The 27,073-nt window shown below is 41.0% G+C and overlaps 1 long non-coding RNA gene and 1 pseudogene across 1 annotated transcript in view; one reads left to right on the top strand and one right to left on the bottom strand.

Moving 5' to 3' along the window:
- The window catches only part of LOC112442299 (uncharacterized), a 210,183-nt gene that overhangs the window by 50,087 nt on the left and 133,023 nt on the right, over positions 1-27,073 (bottom strand). The window lies entirely within an intron of this gene.
- Positions 297-1,808, top strand: LOC132342893 (craniofacial development protein 2-like; annotated as a pseudogene).

Raw genomic sequence — 27,073 nt, 5'->3', positions numbered from 1 at the left:
AAATATAACTGGCATCCCTGAGGGTAGTGAGCAAAAATATTATTTGAAAAAATAATGGCTATGTTTTTCTAAATTTGAAAAAATTATAAGCCTTTTGTGTGTGGTGGCCAGCATGGAGAGAGTGTCATGAAGGCCGCAAGCACACTATGAGAGTACAAGGTGGGGGAGGGGGGGGAGCCTCCCTGCCCACCCCCAAATGCCACTTATCACCCCTCTATCAAATAAAAATCTTTACATCTTTGCACCTAATTATGCCAAGTTCCAAGTTCTGATACTTTGCATCTCAACTGAAGAAGATGAATTCTTCAGGGAAATTGTCTACTGTAGGTAGATGTTCAAGAAATCCCCCGGCAGGTGAGGAACTTCAGCATCTGACTGCACTACAGCTCCTGCAGGGGCACCCACATGTACCGGGTTTACTGGGACCTGACCAACCCCACGTCCAAGAAGCCGTGGCTGCGCAGGCGCAGGAGGGCCTAGAGGAGCTATCCCATGTTGAAGGTCAGGAAGGGCGGCGGTGAGGAGATAGCCCTCGTCCAAGGTAAGGAGTAGCGGGTGCGCTTTGCTGGAGCAGCCGTGAAGAGATACCCCACGCCCAAGGTAAGAGAAACCCAAGAAAGAGGGTAGGTGTCGCAAGAGGGCATCAGAGGGCAGACACACTGAAACCATACTCACAGAAAACTAGTCAATCTAATCACACTAAGACCACAGCCTTGTCTAACTCAATGAAACTAAGCCATGCCTGTGGGGCCACTCAAGACGGGTGGGTCATGGTGGAGAGGTTTGACAGAATGTGGTCCACTGGAGAAGGAAATGGCAAACCACTTCAGTATTCTTGCCCTGAGAACCCCATGAACAGTATGAAAAGGCAAAATGATAGGATACTGAAAGAAGAATTCCCCAGGTCAGTAGGTGCCCAATATGCTACTGGAGATCAGTAGAGAAATAACTCCAGAAAGAATGAAGGGATGGAGCCAAAGCAAAAAGAATACCCAGCTGTGGATGTGACTGGTGATAGAAGAGAGGTCCGATGCTGTAAAGAGCAATATTGCATAGGAACCTGGAATGTCAGGTCCATGAATCAAGGCAAATTGGAAGTGGTCAAACAGGAGATGGCAAGAGTGAATGTCAACATTCTAGGAATCAGCGAACTCAAATGGACTGGAATGAGTGAATTTAACTCAGATGACCATTATATCTACTACTGCGGGCAGGAATCCCTCAGAAGAAATGGAGTAGCCATCATGGTCAACAAAAGAGTTCGAAATGCAGTACTTGGATGCAATCTCAAAAACAACAGAATGATCTCTGTTCCTTTCCAAGGCAAACCATTCAGTATCACGGTAATCCAAGTCTATGCCCCAACCAGTAATGCTGAAGAAGCTGAAGTTGAACGGTTCTATGAAGACCTACAAGACCTTTTAGAACTAACACCCAAAAAAGATGTCCTTTTCATTACAGGGGACTGGAATGCAAAAGTAGGAAGTCAAGAAACACCTGGAGTAACAGGCAAATTTGGCCTTGGAATACAGAATGAAGCAGGGCAAAGACTAATAGAGTTTTGCCAAGAAAATGCTCTGGTCATAACAAACACCCTCTTCCAACAACACAAGAGAAGACTCTATACATGGACATTACCAGATGGTCAACACCAAAATCAGATTGATTATATTCTTTGTAGCCAAAGATGGAGAAGCTCTATACAGTCAGCAAAAACAGGACCAGGAGCTGACTGTGGCTCAGACCATGAACTTCTTATTGCCAAATTCAGACTTAAATTGAAGAAAGTAGGGAAAACCACTAGACCATTTAGGTATGACCTAAATCAAATCCCTTATGATTATACAGTGGAAGTGAGAAATAGATTTAAGGGCCTAGATCTGATAGAGTGTCTGATGAACTATGGAATGAGGTTCGTGACATTGTACAGGAGACAGGGATCAAGACCATTCCCATGGAAAAGAAATGCAAAAAAGCAAAATGGCTGTCTGGGGAGGCCTTACAAATAGCTGTGAAAAGAAGGGAAGCGAAAAGCAAAGGAGAAAAGGAAAGATAAAAGCATCTGAATGCAGAGTTCCAAAGAATAGCAAGAAGAGATAAGAAAGCCTTCTTCAGTAATCAATGCAAAGAAATAGAGGAAAACAACAGAATGGGAAAGACTAGAGATCTCTTCAAGAAAATTAGAGATACCAAGAGAACATTTCATGCAAAGTTGGGCTCGATAAAGGACAGAAATGGTATGGACCTAACAGAAGCAGAAGATATTAAGAAGAGGTGGCAAGAATACACAGAAGAACTGTACAAAAAAGCTCTTCACGACCAAGATAATCACGATGGTGTGATCACTGACCTAGAGCCAGACATCCTGGAATGTGAAGTCAAGTGGGCCTTAGAAAGCATCACTACGAACAAAGGTAGTGGAGGTGATGGAATTCCAGTTGAGCTATTTCAAATCCTGAAAGATGATGCTGTGAAAGTGCTGCACTCAATATGCCAGCAAATTTGGAAAACTCAGCAGTGGCCACAGGACTGGAAAAGGTCAGTTTTCATTCCAATCCCAAAGAAAGGCAATGCCAAAGAATGCTCAAACTACCGCACAGCTGCACTCATCTCACACGCTAGTAAAGTAATGCTCCAAATTCTCTAAGCCAGGCTTCAGCAATACATGAACCGTGAACTTCCAGATGTTCAAGCTGGTTTTAGAAAAGGCAGAGGAACCAGAGATCAAATGGCCAACATCTGCTGGATCATGGAAAAAACAAAAGAGTTCCAGAAAAACATCCATTTCTGCTTTATTGACTATGCCAAAGCCTTTGACTGTGTGGATCACAAGAAACTGTGGAAAATTCTGAAAGAGATGGGAATACCAGACCACCTGATCTGCCTCTTGAGAAATTTGTATGCAGGTCAGGAAGCAACAGTTAGAACTGGACATGGAACAACAGACTGGTTCCAAATAGGAAAAGGAGTACGTCAAGGCTGTATATTGTCACCCTACTTATTTAACTTATATGCAGAGTACATCATGAGAAACGCTGGGCTGGAAGAAGCACAAGCTGGAATCAAGATTGCCAGGAGAAATAGCAATAACCTCAGATATGCAGATGACACCACCCTTATGGCAGAAAGTGAAGAGGAACTAAAAAGCCTCTTGATGAAGGTGAAAGTGGAGAGTGAAAAAGTTGGCTTCAAGCTCAACATTCAGAAAATGAAGATCATGGCATCCGGTCCCACCACTTCATGGGAAATAGATGGGGAAACAGTGGAAACAGTATCAGACTTTATATTTTCTGGGCTCCAAAATCACTGCAGATGGTGACTGCAGCCATGAAATTAAAAAACGCTTACTCCTTGGAAGGAAAGTTATGACCAACCTAGATAGCATATTCAAAAGCAGAGACATCACTTTGCCAACAAAGGTTCGTCTAGTCAAGGCTATGGTTTTTCCTGTGGTCATGTATGGATGTGAGAGTTGGACTGTGAAGAAGGCTGAATGCCGAAGAATTGATGCTTTTGAACTGTGGTGTTGGAGAAGACTCTTGAGAGTCCCTTGGACTGCAAGGAGATCTAACCGGTCCATTCTGAAGGAGATCAGCCCTGGGATTTCTTTGGAAGGAATGATGCTAAAGCTGAAACTCCAGTACTTTGGCCACCTAATGTGAAGAGTTGACTCATTGGAAAAGACTCTAATGCTGGGAGGGATTGGGGGCAGGAAGAGAAGGGGACGACAGAGGATGAGATGGCTGGATGGCATCACTGACTCAATGGACGTGAGTCTGGGTGAACTCTGGGAGTTGGTGATGGACAGGGAGGCCTGGCGTGCTGTGATTCATGGGGTCGCAAAGAGTCAGACACGACTGAGTGACTGAACTGAACTGACTACCACAGGCAATGTCACTCAATGTCATCAGGTCACGGGTGTCCAGCACTCAATCCAGAACATGATGATAGAGGAGATCACAGCCAAAAGGTGCTATCTGCCATTGGCTAAGAAGTTTCACAACTACAACATCAAGTTGCTGCTGCCCCCACTGGGTCCTACATCACCAGCATCAGCCATGCTTCACCATCAAGAAGCCCAATACTTTCTTTTAGATACAGGGCCCTCCCCATCCCCAGGTCTGCCAAAATAAATTCCTTACGGGGAGGAAACCCCCAAGGAGTTCAGTGAACTCCAACCATAATTATGAAAAGTGAAGAAAACTAAGACACATCATAAGCAAATTGCTTAAGATCAGTAATAAAAAGGGAAATGTGAAAAGTAGTGAGAGGAGAGGGGGGAAAGGACACCTTATGTACAAAAGATGAGAAACAGATTTCTCACCAGAAGCAATGTAAGCTAGGAAACAGTACAATATTTTTAAAGTGCAGACTAGTGTGGGGAAGAGGGAGGCAAGGGGGAGACAGCAAAAATAGAAAAGTTAAAGTGAAACAAAGACCGATCTAAACATAAAAAACTGAAAGAATTAATCACCAGTAGACCTGCATGACAAGAATAGTAAAGTGCTTCAAACAGAATAAAAATGGTACCAGACGGAAACCTGGATGTACACAAAAGAAGGAAAAGCATTAGAAATAGAAACTACAAATGTAAGTATAAAGACTTTTTAAATTTATATATTTAAAAGATAATCAACTGTTTAAATAAAAAAAAAGTAACAAGATTTTGTATGCATTTCAACATACACAAAAATGAAAGGTATGACAATAGCTTAAAGGCCAGGAAAGGAAAGAAAAATGAAAGTATACTATTGTCAGTCTCTTATAGTGTAAGTGTACAACAGCAAAGAATGACTATGAAATATTAAAGATATATAACATAAACTCCAAAACAACCAGTTAAATACGATAATTAATAAGACAAAGGAGATAATAAAGAACAATAAAAATATTAATCTGAAAGAAAGAAGGGAGAAGAGAAATCGCTCAGTCGTGTCCGACTCTTTGCGACCCCATGAACTGTAGCCCACCAGGCTCCTCGGTCCATAGGATTTTCCAGGCATGAATACTGGAGTGGGTTGCCATTTCTTTCTCCAGAAAGAAAGAAGAAAAGGAGTATAAAAGGAACATAGAAGAGACGGGACATACAGAAAACAAAAGCAAGATGGTCAGTTCAACACCATTATACCAAGAACCATATTAAATGTAAATAGTCTTTAAAAACACAACTAAAAAGCAGGGATAATTACATTAGGAGAAAAAAGAGGCAACACCAAGCTCTATGCTGCTGCTACAAAGAAAGTAAAAAGATGAAAAAGATATTCTATACTAATATAAATTGAAAGAAAGTAGGAGTGGCTATACTAATATCAGACAAAGTGGATTTCATCCTCCAGTATTTTAGGTCTAAGATACAGCACCAATTTCAACCTTGAATTAAAATCTCCACCCAGGTATTGAAATAAGAATATGGTGTTATCATGCCTGTCCAACTCATGGTATAAAAGGTGGAAGTCAAACTTTTAATGGCCCTTTATGATCTTTACCAGTTCTAAATTCTTGTACCCTCTGAAAAATAAAAAACTGTAAGAGAATTGCAATATTTAAACATCCAAATTGGAGAAGGCAATGGCACCCCACTCCAGTACTCCTGCCTGGAAAATCCCATGGACGAAGGAGCCTGGTAGGCTGCAGTCCATGGAGTCACTAAAAGTCGGACACGACTGAGCGGCTTCAGTTTCACTTTTCACTTTCATGCATTGGAGAAGGAAATGGCAACCCACTCCAGTGTTCTTGCCTAGAGAATCCCATGGACAGAGAAGCCTGGTAGGCTGCAGTCCATGGGGTCGCACAGAGTCGGACATGACTGAAGCAACTTAGCAGCAGAAGAAACATCCAAATTTCTGGATATATTTGGCATTTTTATCACAGAAATAGGTTTCAGGGAATTAAAGAATTATAATAAAAATCCAAAGCCTGTGATTGAGCAATTTAACTATTTTTAATGATGGTGAACAGTAAATACATGACCAGAAACATAAAATATTAACATCAAAGTGAATTACAGAAAGGCTCAGAAAGTACTAATGGCCCAAAGGAATGTAGTAGAGAATTTAACAGACTAAAGTTCACAAGAGAACATGACAAGAATCTAACACTTAAAATAGTAAAAGCCAGTCTTATGTTTGTTTAATCTACTGAAAAATTCTCTGTATTCTGGACAGCCTCAGTCTAACACTTCAGCAGTAAAAATATAATTAAGATATGCTAATATTGGACAAGAAAATAGTAAGACCTGGGGATGTGGAAATATCCTCCATACTGCTCAGGTGGGTAGTATGTGAACATGGGAAGGATTCTAGGGTTGGTGTAAAGAACTGCTGTGCTTAGTTGCTCAGTCGTGTCTGACTCTTTGCGATCCCATAGACTCTAGCCCTCCAGGCTTTTCTGTCCATGGGGATCCTCCAGGCAAGAATACTGTAGTGGGTTGCCACGCCCTCCTCCAGCGGATCTTTTTATTCCAAGAATTGACCCAGGTTTCCCACATTGCAGGCAGATTCCTTACTGTCTGAGCCACAAGGGAAGCCCAGTAAAGAACTGCAGAAGTCCCCCAAAAATAATTTTGCTTTTAGAGACTCCATAAATCAAAAAGGTTGGGAGTTTCCATTAATGAAAACATATAGACCTTTGTCCTGGTCTGCATGCCGAGAACAGAAATATCTATTTCAAGGAAATTCTGTGAGCAGAATTCAGGGAAATCAACAAGTTCGGTGCAGCAGGATTTGACAGCAGTTTTGAATAGAAATTTCAAAATGGACCTAAAAAAACTATCACTTTTCAATGCAAAAGCACCAAGCTTAAAGATGCTCTAGTTTTCAAACCTGGCTCTACAACTTTATAAATTGTGAGAACTTGACCAAGTTGCTTGCTTGCTCTTGCTTGCTCAACATTTCAGTTTTTTATTAAAATAGAATAATATCTTTATCACAGAGTTGTTTTAAGGACTTGATCATATACATAAAGAACTGAAGTCACAGCTGAGCACTTAGTAAGGTCTAACTACACAATATCAATTATTAATAATTAGGACCACCTTTCCTAAAGGACCAGAATATGCTGACTGAAACTGGCAACTGAATGTAAAATCACTCAAAGGGAGCTGAATTTGTATGAGAAAAATTAAACTACTAATTTAAGTAGCAATGAGCCTATGTTAGATGGCCTTCAAATATGGCTGCCTTCAATTTTTTCCCTTCCTGGAAAAAAGCAAGTCACTCTTCCTGTTAGAAAGGAAAGTCTACTTTCCTTCCCTGAATTTGGGTTGGGCTTGTACCTAGGGTGGCAGTGACACTGTGCTAGATCCAAGCCTAGACTCTAAACTCTTGGCAATTGCTGATTTTCTTCTTGAAGCCAGCTCAGTTTAAGAAGTCTGACTAACCTGAGACTACCATGCTGTTAAGGAGACCCTAGCTAGCCACATAAAGAGGACACGTGGAGAAACAGCAAAGCATAAGGCATTGGAGTGAAGTTTCCCCGAAACTTCTAGTCCAGCCAAGATGCCAACTGAACGCAGAGAGCTGAGTAACCATAGTTGACATCATGAGGAAGAAAAACCACCCAGCTAAATAAGTCCACTCCCTCAACCCATAGAATCATAAGAAAAAAAAATCTTCTAAAAAAATATTTGGGGCAATAGATAACTAACAGAGTCTAAACCCAAAAACCATTAACTGTATTTATTTGTAGCCTTAGACTGTCAGATGGAGAAGGCAATGGCACCCCACTCCAGTACTCTTGCCTGGAAAATCCCATGGACAGAGGAGCCTGGTAGGCTGCAGTCCTTGGGGTTCCTGAGGGTCAGACATGACTGAGCGACTTCACTTTCCCTTTTCACTTTCATGCATTGGAGAAGGAAATGGCAACCCACTCCAGTGTTCTTGCCTGAAGAATCCCAGGGACGGGGGAGCCTGGTGGGCTACCATCTATGGGGTTGCACAGAGTCAGACACGACTGAAGCGACTTAGCAGCAGCAGCAGACTGTCAGAAGCAGCTCATCAAATTCTTTCCTCTCTTAATGAATTTTACTGGGGTGTATGCACTAGAAGTTTTGGATAATGCTAGAAATGAGCATCCAGAGAAGGCAATGGCACCCCACTCCAGTACTCTTGCCTGGAAAATCCCATGGATGGAGGAGCCTGGTAGGCTGCAGTCCACGGGGTCGCTAAGAGTCGGGCACAACTGAGGGACTTCCCTTTCACTTTTCACTTTCATGCATTGGAGAAGGAAATGGCAACCCACTCCAGTGTTCTTGCCTGGAGAATCCCAGGGACAGGGGAGCCTGGTGGGCTGCCGTCTATGGGGTCGCACAGAGTCGGACACGACTGAAATGACTTAGCAGCAGTAGCAGCAGCAGAAATGAGCATCACCCCCAAAAGTAAAAAGGAGAACTGCAATTCCTGAAATATTCTTTTTTCAGGATAATCCCAGACTCACTGGTAGAGGCTACATATAAGAACCAAGCCAGTGAAAGCAGCTAGAACACCTCTGGCAGAGGGGTGATCCTTTCTTCTTGTTGTTGTTTAGTCACTAAGTCATGTCCGACTCTTTACAACCCCACGGACTGTAGTCCACTGGGCTCCTCTGTTCATGGGATTTCCCAGGCAAAAATACTAGAGTGGGATGCCATTTCCTCCTCCAGGAGATCGTTTTGACCCAAAAATCGAACCCATGTCTCTCACTTATTAGCAGGCGGGTTCCTTACCACTTCACCTACAGATTAAAAAAAAAAACTTTGTAAAAACTTTTTCTTACAGAGCCCATAGAAAGCCATCTTGCAACTACATCTAACTTTAAGGAAACCTAAATTTATTACCAAAAGCCAGGTTGGTAATATTTTTTCTTTCCCTACATAAAACTGGTATTTAAGAACACAACCACAGTCAGTTTTTTCAAATGCATAATCTCATTGGGATTTTGGCTTATGTTTTAAGAACCTGTTAGAGTCGATGTTTTCCCTCCCTTTTTTGAATAATAAATTATCATAACTAGTGGTCAATGCTGTGATGCCAGAAGATAGTTCTAAAAATACAAAATAATAAAATAGACAGAATCCTTGAAATGCTTGGTCTTCCACTTTTGTAATTCTTTTTCTTTCCTTAAAGTAAAGTCCTTTCTCAGTCTTTAAATGACAGCTATCTTACCATTCTCAACTGATTATGGATTAAAAAATGTTTTCAACCTCTTCCCATAAAGTTTTCCCTTAACTCATTTCCCACACCTGTGGTAGGAAACAGCATGAAGAATAATTCTGGGTATAAAAGCTTTTCATGGCTTTAATATGGTGAACTCATTTCAATATTTCTCTGATTTACTGACAATGACCTTACTTTTAAGAGCCTTCAGTAAAGTCATCTCCAGAATTTCAAGACAGTTATATATTGGCTTATTTCTTTTACTCTACTATTTAACCTCATAAAATAAAATTAAGTTCTAAATTAAACAAATTTTAAATAGCAGTTTCTAACAGCAAGGCTAGTTTCTAACAGCAAAGGCTAACTTTGTATATCAAAATGGCCTGTTTTTATATCCAAGTAGCATTCTTTATTAACAATTGTTTTATTAATTTTTATTGGAGTATAATTGCTTTATCAGAGAAGGCAATGGCAACCCACTCCAGTACTCTTGCCTGGAAAATCCCGTGGACGGAGGAGCCTGGTTGGCTGCAGTCCACGGGGTCGCTAAGAGTCAGACATGACTGAGTGACTTCACTTTCACTTTCACTTTCTTGCATTGGAGAAGGAAATGGCAACCCACTCCAATATTCTTGCCTGGAGAATCCCAGGGACGGGGGAGCCTGGTGGGCTGCCGTCTATGGGGTCGCACAGAGTTGGACACGACTGAATCGACTTAGCAGCAGCAGCAGTTGCTTTATAATGGTGTGTTAGTTTCTACTGTAGACAAAGTGAATTAGCTACACATATACATACATTTCCTTTTTTGGATTTCCTTCCCATTTAGGTAACCACAGAGTATTGAGTAGAATCCCCTGTGCTATACAGTAGTTTCTCATTAGTTATCTGTTTTATACATATTGCTGCTACTGCTAAGTCACTTCAGTCATGTCCGACTCTGTGCAATGCCATAGACGGTAGCCCACCAGGCTCCCCCATCCCTGGGATTCTCCAGGCAAGAACACTGGAGTGGGTTGCCATTTCCTTCTCCAATGCATGAAAGTGAAAAGTGAAAGTGAAGTCGCTCAGTCGTGTCTGACCCTCAGCGACCCCATGGACTGCAGCCTTCCAGGCTCCTCTGTCCATGGAATTTTCCAGGCAGGAGTACTGGAGTGGGGTGCCATTGTTAGTGTGTATATATATATATATATCAATCCCAATCTCCCAATTCATTCCACATTCTCCTTCCTTCCTTGATATCCAAACATTTGTTCTCTATGTCTGTGTCTCTATCTCTCAAAGTAACATTCATTTCTGTACACATCTTCCAAAAGAATGAAAGAAATAGGCTTGGACACAGGGCTTCCCTGGTGGCTCAGACGGTAAAGTGTCTGCCTGCAATGCGGGAGACCCAGGTTCTATCCCTGGGTCAGGAAGATCCCTGGAGAAGGAAATAGCAACCCACTCCTGTACTCTTGCCTGGAAAATTCCACGGACGGAGAAGCCTGGTAGGCTACAGTCCATGGGGTCTCAAAGAGTCGGACAGCACTGAGCAACTTCACTTTCACTTTCACTTTAAAAGACAGAAACCGCAACAACAAAAGAGAAACTTTCACTAATTGAATCTTTAATGGAAGTCAATTAAGTGCCCATCATAGCCAAAGTAGGAAACGTATAAAGATAAAACTGCCTCAGCTCCCAAGAAGAACATGAGTTACTAGAAATGCAGACACAGAACAAAGTATGTACAACATCTTGGGAAGAGAAAATACAACAGGACACAAAGGATGGGCTGTGCACAGATAAAGTAGGAGAGCAAAGGAGGAAAGGATTCTGAGGAAGCAAATTTGAGCAGGGTCTACAAATAGATGGAGCGAGAGAAGAAGAAAAAGGAGAAGACAAGGTGGATTCCAATCAGAGGAAAAGGCCTGGAACAGGAGCCTGAGAAGCACCATGCATCTTCAGAAAATATTAAGGATGAGTATAACAGGCAGACCTGGGAAGGGAGGCTGTATTAGTTTCATACTAGTTGCTCTAACAAGTTACCACAAACCAGGTGCCTCAAAGTATCAATAACGGAAATCTAGTCTCATGGTTCTGGAGGCCAGAAGTCAAAAATCAAGTTGTCAGTGGGGTCAATCCCTTCAGAAGGCTCTGAGGGAAATCTGTCTTATGCTTCTCTTCTAGCTTCTGGCCATCCTTGGGGTTCCTTGGCTTGTACCACGTCATTCCAATTTCTGCCTCTATTGTCATGGACCCTTCCCCCCATGTGTCTATGCATGGTCTTCCTATAAGGAAGTCATTGGATTTAGGGCCTCCCTAATTCAATATGACCACATCTTAGCTAACTATCCACAAAGACTATTTCCAAATAAGGTCACATTCTGGTCATGAAAGTTAGTTTGGGAAACACTGCTGAACCTGGTACAGAGGCCATGTCGAGGAGTTCAGATGCTCTAAGGTTTATGTTTTTGTCATATCTGTGAGCCACCCACTCTTCTATTTTACTTTACTGTATTTAAAAATGTTATTAGGTCAGTTCTCTTATTTTTCCTTTGTAAACATTTTAAAAGGAAGCATCCTATCACTATTCTAAATGAAAATCTTTTTTGCTATGGCTGCTACTGCTACTGCTGCTGCTAAGTCCCTTCAGTCATGTCCTACTCTGTGCGACCCCATAGACGGCAGCCCACCAGGCTCCCCTGTTCCTGGGATTCTCCAGGCAAGAACACTGGAGTGGGTTGCCATTTCCTTCTCCAATGCATGAAAGTGAAAAGGGAAAGTGAAGTCGCTCAGTCATGTCTGACTCCTAGCGACTCCATAGACTGCAGCCCACCAAGCTCCTCCGTCCATGGGATTCTCCAGGCAAGAGTACTGGAGTGGGGTGCCATCGCCTTCTCCATTGCTATAGCTAAGTTATCCATAAAACATTAAGTTTTAATGAAAATATCTTAATTAAAGAAGCAAATGATAAATCTGACTGATGTGTTAAAATGTGTGTATGTAAACAGATTCCTCGGTGATGAGAACAGAACTGTTGGTGACTACATAAAATAAAAAAAAAAAAAAAAACCGGCCCATTTTCACTAGGTTTAAAAACAAGAGGCTCCACATCAATAGGACAATTCTCCCCTCAAGCACAGAAAATCGTGATTTATTGTACACATAATTGAAAAAAGCCAAAGAAATTTAACCTTTACTGATACGGTTGTATCCTAAGAATCAGTTGTAGCCAAAACGATAATCACTTCTGCTCAACAATCTCTTGTCACCAGAAGCCATCTGATCAGAGCACTAGAACCCATTCTACTTCAGTATATTTCATGTTATTTGATAATAACAGAAAAACAATGGAAAAGAGATTCTCCATAACATTCACCCCACCTCATAATCTGAGAAAATTTTTAGAAGGATCTTCTAGCAATCTTTTGAGTATCTCCTCATAATGTCCCAAATACTGATGACAAGTTCTTCATGTGGGTTCTTTAGGAGGTTTCATTACCAGGTCTTTCAGATGAGGCTTTCAGCACTGTTGAGCAGATGAGTGGGCCTAAAGCGCCCTGGGTGTAAATACACTGCTACCATTTATTCACCACTACTATGTACAGCGACTGCATGAAGCTATCAACATGCTTTTCCTCATTTAACTCACAACTTCTTCAAAGTAACTGCTATGTTTATAGTATAACACACTATAACACTCTATAGCTGAGGAGACTGAAGTTCAAAACAATGAGATTTGCTGAAGTTTACACTGTCTGTAAGGAAAGACTCATGGCTCCAACCCAGCTGGCTCAGCTTCCAGCACCAGTACCCCGTGGTCTCCTGGGGACATGAACTGGAACTGGGCCCTTTCTCACCCTTCCTAGGACACCTGGTCCAGCCTGAGGCACGAGGCTAAGGTGTTTCTGCCTGGGAAAGCCATACATACATACAGCTGGGCTGCAGGGAAATTTATCACAGGAAGAGTGGCCAGTGGAAGTTGATAGGGGGAAGGAGAGCAGATGAGAAGGGTGGGGCCTGAGTAAATGTGCTTAATTTAGGACCATCACCAATGAACCTGATAAAAGGCTCTCCTCCTCCCTTGCCAAACTCTTCTTATCCTCCATGCCTGCACCCCAAACTCAGTTCTCGGCAACTTTGACTCCCGGCCAGGTCCATTCCAGTAACACTTAATTCTTCTCAAGTACCATCCAAGGCACAAAGTGGGAGTCACTGATGTAGGCAATGAAAATCTATCAAAGGTTTTCAAGTAGGGAAGTTGCCTGATACAACCTGCGTTTAAGAAATGTGAAGAAGAATGAGAGTTTTTAGGTCTAGAGGTGACGTAAGTTGCTACCATAACAATTTATCTGGGAAACCACAAAGTCTTAGTGGCAGGAGAAACAAAGAGGAAGGAGCAGATCTGAACGCCAAAAAGTAAAACGGCGAAACAGACCCTAGCGTGAGGGACTGAAGAGTCCAAGGGGGATAGGTTTCCAGTTGAGCAACTGGGTGGATGCTGACACCATTAAACACAAGAAAGGAAGAGGGTGTGTCAGAAGGTAATCGGTTCAGTTTGGGAGTCAGTGCCCAGTTTATTAGAAATGACTAGTAAGCAAATGGAGTTCAGAATAAGCTCTTACCCTGAGACAATGAACATCAAAGCCTTAGATATGGATGCACACAGTAATCTCAGGAAGAGCAAGAAGAATCCCAGAGACAGAAAACTTGCAAACATCAGCCTTTAAGAAACAGGAAAGGAATGGGAGAAATGAAGGTGAGTGGTCAGAAAGGAAGGGGACCTAGACAGCAAGGCCCCAGAGGCCAAAATCACAGACATTTTCAAGGAGTGTGTGAGCACAGTGTGAAATACAGCCAAGAAGTGGAGGAGCATTAAAAAATAAAAAAAGCTTCAGGATGTTACCTGCAGGGGCTTATTAATGACCTTGAAAAGGGTCACATTTGGAAGGAAATGTCTAAGCCAGGGCACAAGGGATACAGGGTAACTAGGAAACAAAGTGAATGTGGCAGGTAGAGACAACTGTTCCAAAAAAATTTAGCAAGGGGCAGCAAGGGAAGGAAAGAACTACAAAAATACAGAGGGGGAAAGGAGAGGGCTTAGAAAGCAAGACAGAAAGAAATTTCTGGGGAAATATCCCAAGGACATAAAAGAGGATGGTGGAAGGCTGAAGCAGCAGGTGATAGGGGTCACTCAAGATGAAAACAGACAGATGAGTGTGTTGCAGGAAGGGGGACCCCTTCTAGGGACTGAAACTGGGCTCTTGTCTAACACTCAGAAATGAATTGTCAGAGGAGACACGTGTGCTGACAAAGCAAGAGATTTTAATGGGAAAATGTGCCCCGGCAGAGAGCAGTAGGTTAGGGGAACCCAGAAGACTTGCTCTGCCACGTGGCTGGCAGTCTCTGGTTTTATGGTGTTGGGATTAGTTTCCAGGTTGTCTTTAGCCAATCATCCTGACTCAAGATTCCTTCCTGGTGGTGCATGCCTTGTTTAGCCAAGATGGATGCGAGAAGGATTCTGGGAGGTGGTGGGACATGTGGTGTCTCCCTTTGACCTTTCCCGAACTCTCGCGGTTGTTGGTGATTTAATAGTTCTGTGTTCCTTACCAGGACCTCCTGTCGTAAAACAACGCATGCAAATGGTTACCATGGTGCCTGCAGGGTGGGTGGTTTCAGTCAGTGTGCTTCGCCTAACAAATGGGGCCTGGATGTAATCATAACTGCTACCAATTATTCAGTACCACTCTGTGGAGCCATCAATATGTATTTTCTCATTTAACTCTTACAACTCTGAAGTAGCCACTATTATTATCTGTAGCTGGTAAATCTTAGATTCCAAGAGATGATAAGGTTTGCTGAAGCGTACACCACCCAAAGAGCTTCCCTTGTGGCTCAGCTGGTAAATAATCCACCTCCAATGTGGGAGACCTGGGTTCGATCTCTGGGTTGGGAAGATCCCCTGGAGAAAGGAAAGGCTACCCACTCCAGTATTTTGGATTGGAGAATTCCATGGACTGTATAGCCCATAGGGTCGCAAGGAATCGGACACGTCTGACCAACTTTCACTTTCACACTACCCAAAAGAAAACAAGCAGGATTATGGAGAGAGGAGTTGAAGGCATGAAACAGAAAGTGGAGGATGCTAAAGGCAAAGTATAAATTGCTGTCACTTCCCAAATGGGGAGACAAACCATGCCAGATATGATTAAATATCACTGCCTGCTCCAGACTGTAGGGATCAAGGCATGGACAGTGAAGGTTCTATACATACATATACATAATAACTTATGTAACAGTGATCACTATGACCCATTTGGATGACCGAGAGACATTGCAAATTCTTTAAAATGGTTTAGATGTGGCCCAGCCCTGCCCCAGGGGATCCCTGGGCTAGATCCAAGAATAGGAAAGAAGCTTCCCAAATGCCAGTGGCCTTAACCCATTTACATGTGATTTCTCAATTTTTAAAGCTCTCTGCTTTCCTATCACTTTGCTTTCAACACAATGAAAACACAGCTTTAATCTGAGGGAGGAGAATTGATTACATCTAAATTTATTCAGCTAGTTAAGAGATCCAGAGGCAATTACTAATTTACATTTTTATCACTGCCTTTTTAAACTTGATCTAAACAAGTTCTGTCTATTGCTCCATTGTTTTAAGAAACTCCTCAAAACTTCCTGATTTTAATCAGTCTTTTTTTTTTTTTTTTTAATACTGTCATTTCTCAGGACTTCTGAAATCACAAAGTCCATAAGCCACAAACTTCTGCTTTTTGTCTATGAAAACCTGGGGTGAAAGACTTTATTTTCCCTTATAGATTTTATTCTCTACAGCTAAAAGTATCCAGAAAATTTTAACTTTGTATGTATTTCTATGAGGCTTCTTTCAGGATGTGACAGTAGAGCTGATGGTCTGGCTACAAACTTAGAATTTGTGGTTCTTTCTAAAAACACATAATTTTGAGATCAACCAATACCTGAAAGGAAAGTTCCAATGTGTAAACATAAGATGACAGCTTCAATAAATAAATAAAAGCTTCAGGAAGTTTCCCTGGATAGTTTCCTTCACACATGCATAAAATCAACTAATTCTTATTATTCACAAGTGAAATTTAAAGATACAAATGCAAGATCTCTTACCCTAGAGGAGTTTACAGATCTCCCAACTTCTGTCAACATTTGAGCAATGCTTCCTGCAAGCATCCGGGACCCTATCTTCAGTCTTTCTCTGTCCACAGGACTATGCCTGAAGTGCTTAGGGAATTAATTCCCCGGGGAGCAGCCATCAAGTAATGACAAAATACAGTGAAGAGATCCTCCAGTTTCCACACCCCTCAGGTTAGACAATTCTGGGACATGTACTATAGCTTCTCTAAGGTCCTCAGCAGAACTGAGCCCCAGTTGACCTCAACAGTTACCTGCTCATCAAGGCATCTTTTACTGCGTTCTTCCCTCCTGTTTCACTTCCCTACTCTCTTGAAGGGTTCTGGAATTGCTCTCCAAAAAAATTACTTATACTCAAAGTTGGTGACAATAGCAAATTACCAAATAAAGTTGCAAAATCTAATTAACCAGATACCTGTTCCCTGATAGTGCTAACAACTTTGTGGTTTCTTCTATTTTGGCATAACTGTGGTTTCTCAGTTATGCAAAGAGAAGAAAGTTGAGAGGATAAATAGCTTTGACTTTTGTGAAACCATCTCAGTCAGGTTCAGTCAAGGAGACAAAGTTTACACCAGAATTGTCTGTTTTAATAGAGAAAAATAAGGGTGAAATGAGGAAGGTGATGAGAGGGAGATTTGGGAGGGAGGGGACATAGGGATGGATACCTATGGCTGATTCTTGTCAATGTATGACAGAAAACCACAAAATTCTATAAAGCAATTATCCTTCAATTAAAAAATTTAAATCTTTTTTAAAAAAGAAACTAGTAATAAAGGGGCTGGAAAAGCCAAATGGCCAAAAAGAGAACAGTAATGCAGAGATCTGCAGTACAAAGAAACTACTGTCCAGTTCATTAAAGGTTCAGTGTAGAGTTACCTTATGATTCAAGTTATTCTACTCCTAGGTCTCTCTCTTTCGGCTTAAGAGAACTGAGAATTTCAGTATGAGACTTGAAAACATAAGTTCACACAAAAACTTACAAATGAAAATTCATAGCGACATTATTCATAATAGCCTGAAAAATGCAAACAACTAACTGTTCATCAGTTGATGAATGGATAGATAAGTGAAAAGTGGTGTATCCATACAATGGGAATATCATTCAGCCATGAAACTGAAGTACTGATATATACTACAATGTGGATGAACATTATGCTAACTGAAAGAATGCAGTCACAAAAGGCCACATGTTGTATGGTTCCATACTAAACATGCAGTACAGGCAAACCTATAGAGACAAGAAGTAAATTCTTGTTTGCCAGGGGTTGTAAGTAGAGGAGAATTGGAAGTAACTGCTAAGGGGTACCGGAGAAGGCAGTGGCACCCCACTCCAGTACTCTTGCCTGGAAAATCCCATGGATGGAGGAGCCTGGTGGGCCGCAGTCCATGGGGTCGCTAAGAGTCCGACACGACTGAGCGACTTCCCTTTCACTTTTCACTTTCACACAGTGGAGAAGGAAATGGCAACCCATTCCAGTGTTCTTGCCTAGAGAATCTCAGGAACGGGGGAACCTCGTGGGCTGCCGTTTATGGGGTTGCACAGAGTCGGACACAACTGAAGCAACTTAGCAGCAGCAGCAGCAGCAGCTAAGGGGTACAAAGTTTCTTTCTGGGATGATGAAAATGTTCAAGAATTCAATAACTGGTGATATTCATACAAGTCTGTAAATATGCTAAAAACCGAAGAATTATACATTTTGAAAGGCTGAATTCTATGGTATCTGAATTATATTTTGGTCAGAAGGAAATAATGAAAAAGAAAAAAAGAAAGGAATGAAGGAAGAAAGTAAAGAAGTGAAGAGAGAAAGGAGCCACTATCAATCTCTAAGCAAAAGGGACAAAGGGTGGAGGTGCTTTACCAGAGCCCCTAACAGAAACTGAAGCCACTGCAGGAGGGCATATGGGGCGGGAGCTAGAACAAGAACAGAGACATAAATACTGTCAGGCACTCAACCTGAAGCAGAAGGAGACAGGAGGACATGCCCACGGAGACATGCCCTGGCTTCTCCCTTCAGCCTGCCCACCATTCTCTAGCTGTTGGCAGACCTAACTGGAAACCAGTTAGCAAATGAACTAACTGGAAACCAGTTAGCAAATGAACCTAAGAAACAGACTCAAGGTGTTGGACCCATTACAAACAGAACAGCAAGGGAAAGGCAGGGAAGGGGTCTAAGAAGAATCACACCTCTTCAAACGTGAAACTCTTCCCAGTTGAGATTATTAATACAATGTGGCCAACAGGAAAGGTATTATTTGTGAAAATCTAACACAAGCATTAAATAAATGTGTTTTGTTTTTTTTTTTAAATAATAGAGGGAGATGGGGATAATTATTTCAGTGGAAACAGTGTCAGACTTTATTTTTCTGGGGTCCAAAATCACTGCAGATGGTGACTGCAGTCATGAAATTAAAAGACACTTACTCCTTGGAAGAAAAGTCATGACCAACCTAGACAGCATATTGAAAAGCAGAGACATTACTTTGCCAACAAAGGTTCGTCTACTCAAGGCTATGGTTTTTCCAGTGGTCATGTATGGATGTGAGAGTTGGACTGTGAAGAAGGCTGAGCGCTGAAGAATTGATGCTTTTGAAGTGTGGTTTTGGAGAAGACTCTTGAGAGTCCCTTGGACTGCAAGGAGATCTAACCAGTCCATTCTGAAGGAGATCAGCCCTGGGATTTCTTTGGAAGGAATGATGCTAAAGCTGAAACTCCAGTACTTTGGCCACCGCATGCGAAGAGTTGACTCATTAGAAAAGACTCGGATGCTGGGAGAGATTGGGGGCAAGAGGAGAAGGGGATGACAGAGGATGAGATGGCTGGATGGCATCACTAACTCCATGGACGTGAGTCTGGGTGAACTCTGGGAGTTGGTGATGGACAGGGAGGCCTGGCGTGCTGTGATTCATGGGGTCACAAAGAGTCATACACGACTGAGCGACTGATCTGATCTGATCTGATTTCAGTAGTAGTTACATTAAAATGGAAAAGCAAGCATTACCTTAATTGTTTGGTCTTATATTCTGCAAATATTACTGAGTACCCTAGAGACATATAGTAAAAGTGACACTATCCTTGACCTCAAGGAGATTATTAAGGAACTCAGACTGTGTATGGGAAAAAAATATTAACCAAGCCTGGTTAATATAAATCAAAAACTCAGGAATCATTACAGAATGGGAAGTATTTAATATGTCAATTTTAATACTGCCTACCTTCCAAATACCTCAGGGAGCTTAAAACTAGAAGGAGAGCCTTTGGAAGGGTGCCAAAGAACCCTCCATTCTCACTGAGTTTCCATCTATCTAAACATCTTTACCTCAGGGCAGGCTATAGTCTTCTTCAACTATCTTCCCACACACATACTTCTAATACAGTTGCTAGTCACTTCAGTACACTACAAGGAACACCCACTTAAACAGAGAACAGAACTTGAAGCTCAAATTTCCCAATGAAAACAACCCGGGGATAAGGAACAAAGTCAAATGTAGACTTACCCACGTTTCTCAGACCTTTCAGGACATTTAAAATCCCCAAGCAAATAAGGCTCTACCAACTCCTGACATTCAGATGGTAAGTTATTATTCTGACATCAATGAGCTGTTGCACCTTGCTGTTAATTTCATCCCTAGAAATAGTGTTGGCACAGAATCGACTCTTACAGGCATTAATATGAACTGAGGCTAGATTCCTGCTGACTACACGAATGCCTTTAATCTAGGATATATGTCATACCTTGAAGAAATCCTAAAACAGAATTATTAAAGATGTCTTTCTCTCTCTCTTTTTTTTTTTAAAAAAGGGCAGGTGGTTCTTTTTCCTTTATATAAGCAAGTGAATCACAAAAGCAAATTTCCTCTCTTTGCTTAAGGCCAAAACAGTGTCAAATAAAATAAAGCAAAAGATAAACACACACCTCTGAGGCCACACTTTCCTCATTCCCACCTTTCCTCCTGGATAATTCTCAATATTAACACAGCTTGGGAGAATAAGTGACTGGAATTAGGATAGAATTTAGGAAAGAAAAGCAAATGGGACTACTAACCCCTGAAACTATATGGTATGAAAATGTTTCCAGGGATAAAATACTTTAAGGCAAATCCATACATTAAAAGAACTGAATCACCATTACAGTCAGACTTTTCAACAGTTTACTTGAAATACACCATTTATTTTAGACTCTAGCCACACATGAAAGCACAGCAAGAAGACAACTATTTTGTTTCTCCACATGTATTTATGAGAAGTAGAGTCATGTCAAGCATTCAACATAACTAATTTTGTTCTTGGCTCTTGACGGCGGTGGACACCTAAAGTTAGAGTCCATTTGACCACAAAACTTTAAAATAGTTTTTCTTTCCAGAGCTCCAAAGGAAAATTATCAACACTTGACAACAAATATATTAACTTCATAATATATAATATAGTAGCTCATAAATAAAGATATTAAGCTATGTTAATATATTTCATCAATAAATTAAAACACAGCAAAGCACTACTAAACATAAAATCTTCCCCAAAAGTGACTTTAAATACTTTCTTTAATTTGCTTAATTAAGGTAATTCCCAATTACCAGTTTGTTTTCAAGGTCTTATTGAAATAATTAGCCAGAAGAAATTAAAAATTTCTGAAGTTACAGTATTCATTATCTCTTGATTACTTATACTGTATACAGCCCAGCAGGGGGTGTTTTAAGCTAAAATACTTAGTAATCTCATTCACACTAAAGAATATGTGAAAGACAAAGGCAGCAAGAGTGGTCCAATTTCCTAGGACTATTTGCACCTTTCTAACATGGAAAGAGAAACATGGAAATACTCTAGGCAGATGAATCATGAAAAGAAAACTGAGCATATTGGCTGAAGTATGTGTGAAATTATTAAACATTAGAGATAACTAACATTCATATAGACACACAATAGCAAATTATTTCCATAATCTTTTCTGTTAATATGATAATAAAAACTGACAATAAAATTCTGTACTCAGGTTCTTCATTCTAAAATAAAGCCATGGACTGTATCTGTTGCTATGGCTAGAATTTTCAGATGATACTATCAGCACATTTTTATCTGGTACCACACAATTTAGCAATTAATAATACAATGTCTTGGGTAATTAATTGTTATATTGATCTCATCTCGCTAACTAGATTAAATATTCTTTGTACTACCAAATTTCTTTGCACATGTAGCAGCTCAAAAAATACCAACTGATAAGCATGTTTATCTAAATTGGAGGTGTCTAGCCTATAAACATATTGGCTGACATCCAATTCTCCGTTTTATTGTGTTATTTTAATAGTCAAAAGTTGATATCTACAAGTCAGGGACAACTCACACCCAAATAATGCATCAATATTCTTTTCATTCCCCAGAGAGTATTCAAGCACAACTTAAACTGTTATCTTAATCTAGAAAAACAATAACCTATTGTATAATTGAAGGGCAAAATAGTTTAAGTTATTACTAAGAGAAAGGTTCTTTTTCTGTTGTCTCTCTTTCTTATTGTTACTTGTATGTATCAAATACATGTCTAAAACATATGCTTAAAAGTTAAAGTGTTAATAAAGTGACTACCACTAAAAATCCCACCCAGATGAAGAAAGAGAACATGGCCACTTAGAGCCCTTCCCCCATCACATCATCTGTCTCTCCTGGAAGTAATCTGTACCCTAATGCTTATATAGGTCCATCTAGTCACAGCTATGGTTTTTCCAGTAATATGGACGTGAGAGTTGGACCATAAAGAAAGCTGAGCACCGAAGAATTGATGCTTTTGAACTGTGGAGTTGGAGAAGACTCTTGAGAGTCCCTTGGACTGCAAGGAGATCAAACCAGTCAATCCTAAAGGAGATCAGTCCTGGGTGTTCATTGGAGGGACTGATGTTGAGGCTGAAGCTCCGATACTTTGGCCACCTGATGCGAGGAGCTGACCCTGATGCTGGGAAGGACTGAGGGCAGGAGGAGAAGGGGACGACAGTGGATGAGATGGTTGGATGGCATCACAAACTCAATGCACATGACTTTGAGCAAGCTCCAGGAGTTAGTGATGGACAGGGAAGTCTGGCGTGCTGCAGTCCCTGGGGTCACAAAGAGTCAGACACGACTGGAGCGACTTGAACTGAACTGAATGCTTATTTTGCTCTTCCTTTGACTTTCTTTGTAGTTTTACTACCTGAGTGTGTATACTTTCAGTGACAAGCTTCTTTTACTCAATACGGTCCATTCTCCAAGTCTATTCCCTATGTGGCAGCCAAAGCAATCCTATTAAATGTAAGTCAAGCTGGGACTCTGACTCTTCTCTGAACCCTACAGTGGCTGCTTAACTCAGTAAGAGCAATACTGCCAGTGAGACTCTCCACAATCTGAGCACACAGTTACCTCTCTGATTTAACTTCACTCCTCTCTACCTCCTCTCCAGGAATGCCCATACCTGTGCCTACACATTATAGCCTGAGGGATTCCTCCATGTCTACCTCCTGTGGCTCACACCTTACCATCTTCAAGTCCTCTACTGTCACATTCTCAGGTCAGATAAGTCTATGTGACCTCTCTATTTAAATTTGCAATTATACACACACTCTACCCTACTTCCAGAAATTCCTGATTCATTTTCCATGCTTTCCTTTTACTTTCCACAGCACTCACCACTTTGACACTGCATTTATTTAATATGTTCTTTGTTCTCTATGTGCTGTCCCAACTAGATTGTAAGCTCCATTAAGTCCCCACCCAGCACGTAGAACAGTGCCTGGCACATAGTAGGGACTCAATAAATGTTGTCTACATTTAAACAGTTAAATTATGTGCTATCATCACACTTTAACAGATATATATTCACAATGGCAGGGGCGGGGGTGGAGGGGGCCGGCAGGACTTAACTTAGGTGACTAGTACTCCAAGTATGGCCTTCAATACCAGGATGAAAATTATTTGTTATTGGTCCATGCCAAGTAAGTATAGAAACTGAGAGTGTTTAGAAATTTTTAGAGCAATTTGACAGTCATGTTATGTTGGTTGTACACTTTTTTAAATTTGATTTTTCTTGCAATTTGTATTTATTATATTTAACAGAAGTATTAGTTTCTGATAAATCTGAAGTTTAAAATTAAGATAGAAAACCTGTATTTTCACCCCAGTTTGAGAAGCATTGACTGAAACTTCTCAACCTCTCAAAGCTTCTGGCCAGTCTGTGGCAGCACTTGACCATACTCTAGGCTCAGAGCCCCAGACCATGAGCCACTCCCTCTCATCCAGCACATTCTATTCTCTCAGGGGCCTCAGGTACATACATGTAATCTCCCAAGCACATCCTTTCAAGTTCCAGTCACTTGCATATGCACACAATCATATACAAATTAGCCATCCCTAAGCCGAAATGTGCTCACTCCAATAGGCATGGTCCACCCTTGGAAGGAGGGACTCTGAGTGTTTTGCACAGGGAATGTCAGGGTTCTTTGTTACCCCTCCTGGAGCAGGCAGGCAACAGACACCACGTAGTCACATCACTTTGGCCCTGCAGACCCCTTGCTCCACAGGCAGGAATGCAGGCAGAAGGAGCTCAAGGTGCGGCTCTCTAGAGAACAGGGTTCCTCTCACATAGCTGAAGGGCAGTAATAGCTGGACGTGTTGAAAGAAGCTGGAAGCTGGAGTCAACTGTATGCTGTGACTGGAGCCACAGTGGCAGGAACAAAAAAGGAAAGGAAAGCAGATACTTCATCTAGGTCCTCCTGAGCTTCCTCTCGGGCCTTCATTTGCAGACACTAGCCAGAAGCCCCTGGGCGAAAAGTGGGAAGTCTTACCTCCAGCCACAGAGGAGCTCACTGTATTCCCTGGTTATTAGCCCAGTGTTGGATTATATGTTATAAATACCTTTTACATATTTAAAGAACTCTTTGCTTACTATTATTTTACTCTCTTCTGGCTAGCTTTTGATGAATTCTCAATTTCAATATACAAACTCAAACACATTTTCCTTTATGGTTCAAGTTTATGTTTCATATTTAAGAAATCTCTCTCTACATCAAGGTCATGAAAATAATCTTCTGTATTAGCTTCTAAAAGCTTTCTTGTTTAAAAAACTATAACTTAAAAACTCATTAGGTGTTAAGTCTGATAGTGACTTCTATGTGTAGTGTGAGGTAGGAGTACATTTTTTTTTCCTAGATGAATAGCCAGATGTCCCATCACCATTGACTCTCCTCTGATCTGAATTTATAACATCTGTCATGCATCAAACATCATTATTTGTGTGGATGTCTTCTATCTGGGCTCCTTCATGTTCTCCTACAGCTCTGTCCCTATAACACCAAAGTGTATCAATTATTAGAGCTTTATACATCCTGATCTGGCCAGGCAATTTCCTGAACTTTGATATTTGTCTTTAAGAGTATTATGGTTATTCTTGGTCCCTTGCATTACCATATAAGAAGCTTATCAAATGTCACAAAAGAAAAATAAATCCTGTGTGGATCCTAAGCAGAACTGCATTGAATCTAAATCAGTTACAGAACAATTGACAGCTTTACAATATTGAAATCTCCGATTTATAAGCTTGGTTCTGTGTGTGCATGTATGTTGGTCACTCAGTTGTGTCCAACTCTTTGCAACCCATGAACTGTAGCCTGCCAGGGTCTTCTATCCATAGGCTTCTCCAGGCAAGAATATTGGAGTGGGATGCCATGCTATGCCCTCTTTAATATCCTTCAATAAAACTTTGTAATTTTTCCAAAAAGCTCATTCATCTCCTTTGTTATATTTATTCCTCTGTGTTCACATCTTTGTAATATTATAAACATCTTTTCTATTCATTTTCTGAATGTTACTGGCCTATAGAAATGCAATTGATTTTTGCAAATTGATTTTTATATTCAAGTATATTTTTCTAAACTCATTAATTTTAATAAATTATCTGTAGCTTTCTTTGTATTTTCTATGCAACTATATCATCTGTCAATAGTGAGTTTTTTTCTCCTTCCATCCAGTTCTAATACTTTTTACTTCTTATTCTTTATGGTGTTCATCAAAATTTTCTATAAACTACCAAATAAAAGTACTAATAGCTACAGGAACATCCTCATCTTTTGCTAATCTCATATATAAGGTGTCAAAATCTCACCAATAAGTATGTCAATTACTTTTTTTTTTTCAGAAACCCTAACTGTACAAAAAAGATCTTCATAACTCAGATAATCACGATGGTGTGATCACTCACCTAGAGCCAGATATCCTGGAATGTGAAGTCAAGTGGGCCTTAGGAAGCATCACTACGAACAAAGCTAGTGGAGATGATGGAATTCCAGTTGAGCTATTTCAAATCTTGAAAGATGACGCTGTGAAAGTGCTACACACAATATGCCAGGAAATATGGAAAACTCAGCAGTGGCCACAGGACTGGAAAAGGTCACTTTTCATTCCAATCCCTAAGAAAGGCAATGCCAAAGAATGCTCAAACTACTGCACAATTGCACTCATCTCACACGCTAGTAAAGTAATGCTTAAAATTCTCCAAGCTAGGCTTCAGCAATACTTGAACCGTGAACTTCCAGATGTTCAAGCTGGTTTTAGAAAAGGTAGAGGAACCAGAGATCAAATTGCCAACATCTGCTGGATGATCGAAAAAGCAAGAGAGTTCAGAAAAACATCTATTTTTGCTTTATTGACTATGCCAAAGCCTTTGACTGTGTGGCTAACACTAAACTGTGGGAAATTCTGAAAGAGTTGGGCATACCAGACCACCTGACCTGCCTCTTGAGAAACCTGTGTGCACATCAGGAAACAATAGTTAGAACTGGACTGGGAACAACAGACTGCTTCCAAATAGGAAAAGGAGTACGTCAAGGCTGTATATTGTCACCCTGCTTATTTAACTTCTATGCAGAGTACATCACGAGAAATGCTGGGCTGGAGGAAGCACAAGCTGGAATCAAGATTGCCAGGAGAAATATCAATAACTTCAAATATGCAGATGACACCACCCTTATGGCAGAAAGTGAAGAGGAACTAAAAAGCCTCTTGATGAAAGTGAAAGAGGAGAGTGAAAAAGTTGGCTTAAAACTCAACATTCAGAAAACTAAGATCATGGCATGTGGTCCCATCACTTCATGGCAATAGATGGGGAAACAGTGGAAACAGTGGCTGATTTTATTTTGGGGGGCTCCAAAATCACTGCAGCTGGTGACTGCAGCCATGAAATTAAAAGACGCTTATTCCTTGGAAGGAAAGTTATGACCAACCTAGATAGCATATTGAAAAGCAGAGACACTACTTTACCAACAAAGGTCCATCTAGTCAAAAGCTATGGTTTTTCCAGTAGTCATGTATGGATGTGAGAGTTGGACTATAAAGAAAGCTGAGCACTGAAGAATTGATGCTTTTGAACTATGGTGTTGGAGAAGACTCTTGAGAGTCCCTTGGACTGCAAGGAGATCCAACCAGTCCATCCTAATGGAGATCAGTCCTGGGTGTTCATTGGAAGGACTGATGTTGAAGCGAAACGCCAATACTTTGGCCACCTGATGCAAAGAGCTGACTCATTTGAAAAGACCCTGATGCTGGGAAGGATTGAGGGCAAGAGGAGAAGGGGACGACAGAGGATGAGATGGTTGGATGGCATCACCGACTCGATGGACATGAGTTTGAGTGAATTCCGGGAGTTGGTGATAGACAGGGAGGCCTGGCGTGCTACACTTCATGGGGTCGCAAGGAGTCGGACATGACTGAGTTGAACTGAACCGAACTAACCAATTTAAGGGATTTCCCTACTGGTCTCAGGTTGCTAAAAATATTTCCTAAC

Source organism: Bos taurus, chromosome 18 (assembly GCF_002263795.3).
Source record: "Bos taurus isolate L1 Dominette 01449 registration number 42190680 breed Hereford chromosome 18, ARS-UCD2.0, whole genome shotgun sequence".
Classification (NCBI taxonomy): Eukaryota; Metazoa; Chordata; class Mammalia; order Artiodactyla; family Bovidae; genus Bos; species Bos taurus.
This window is presented reverse-complemented; position numbering and strand designations above follow the sequence as displayed.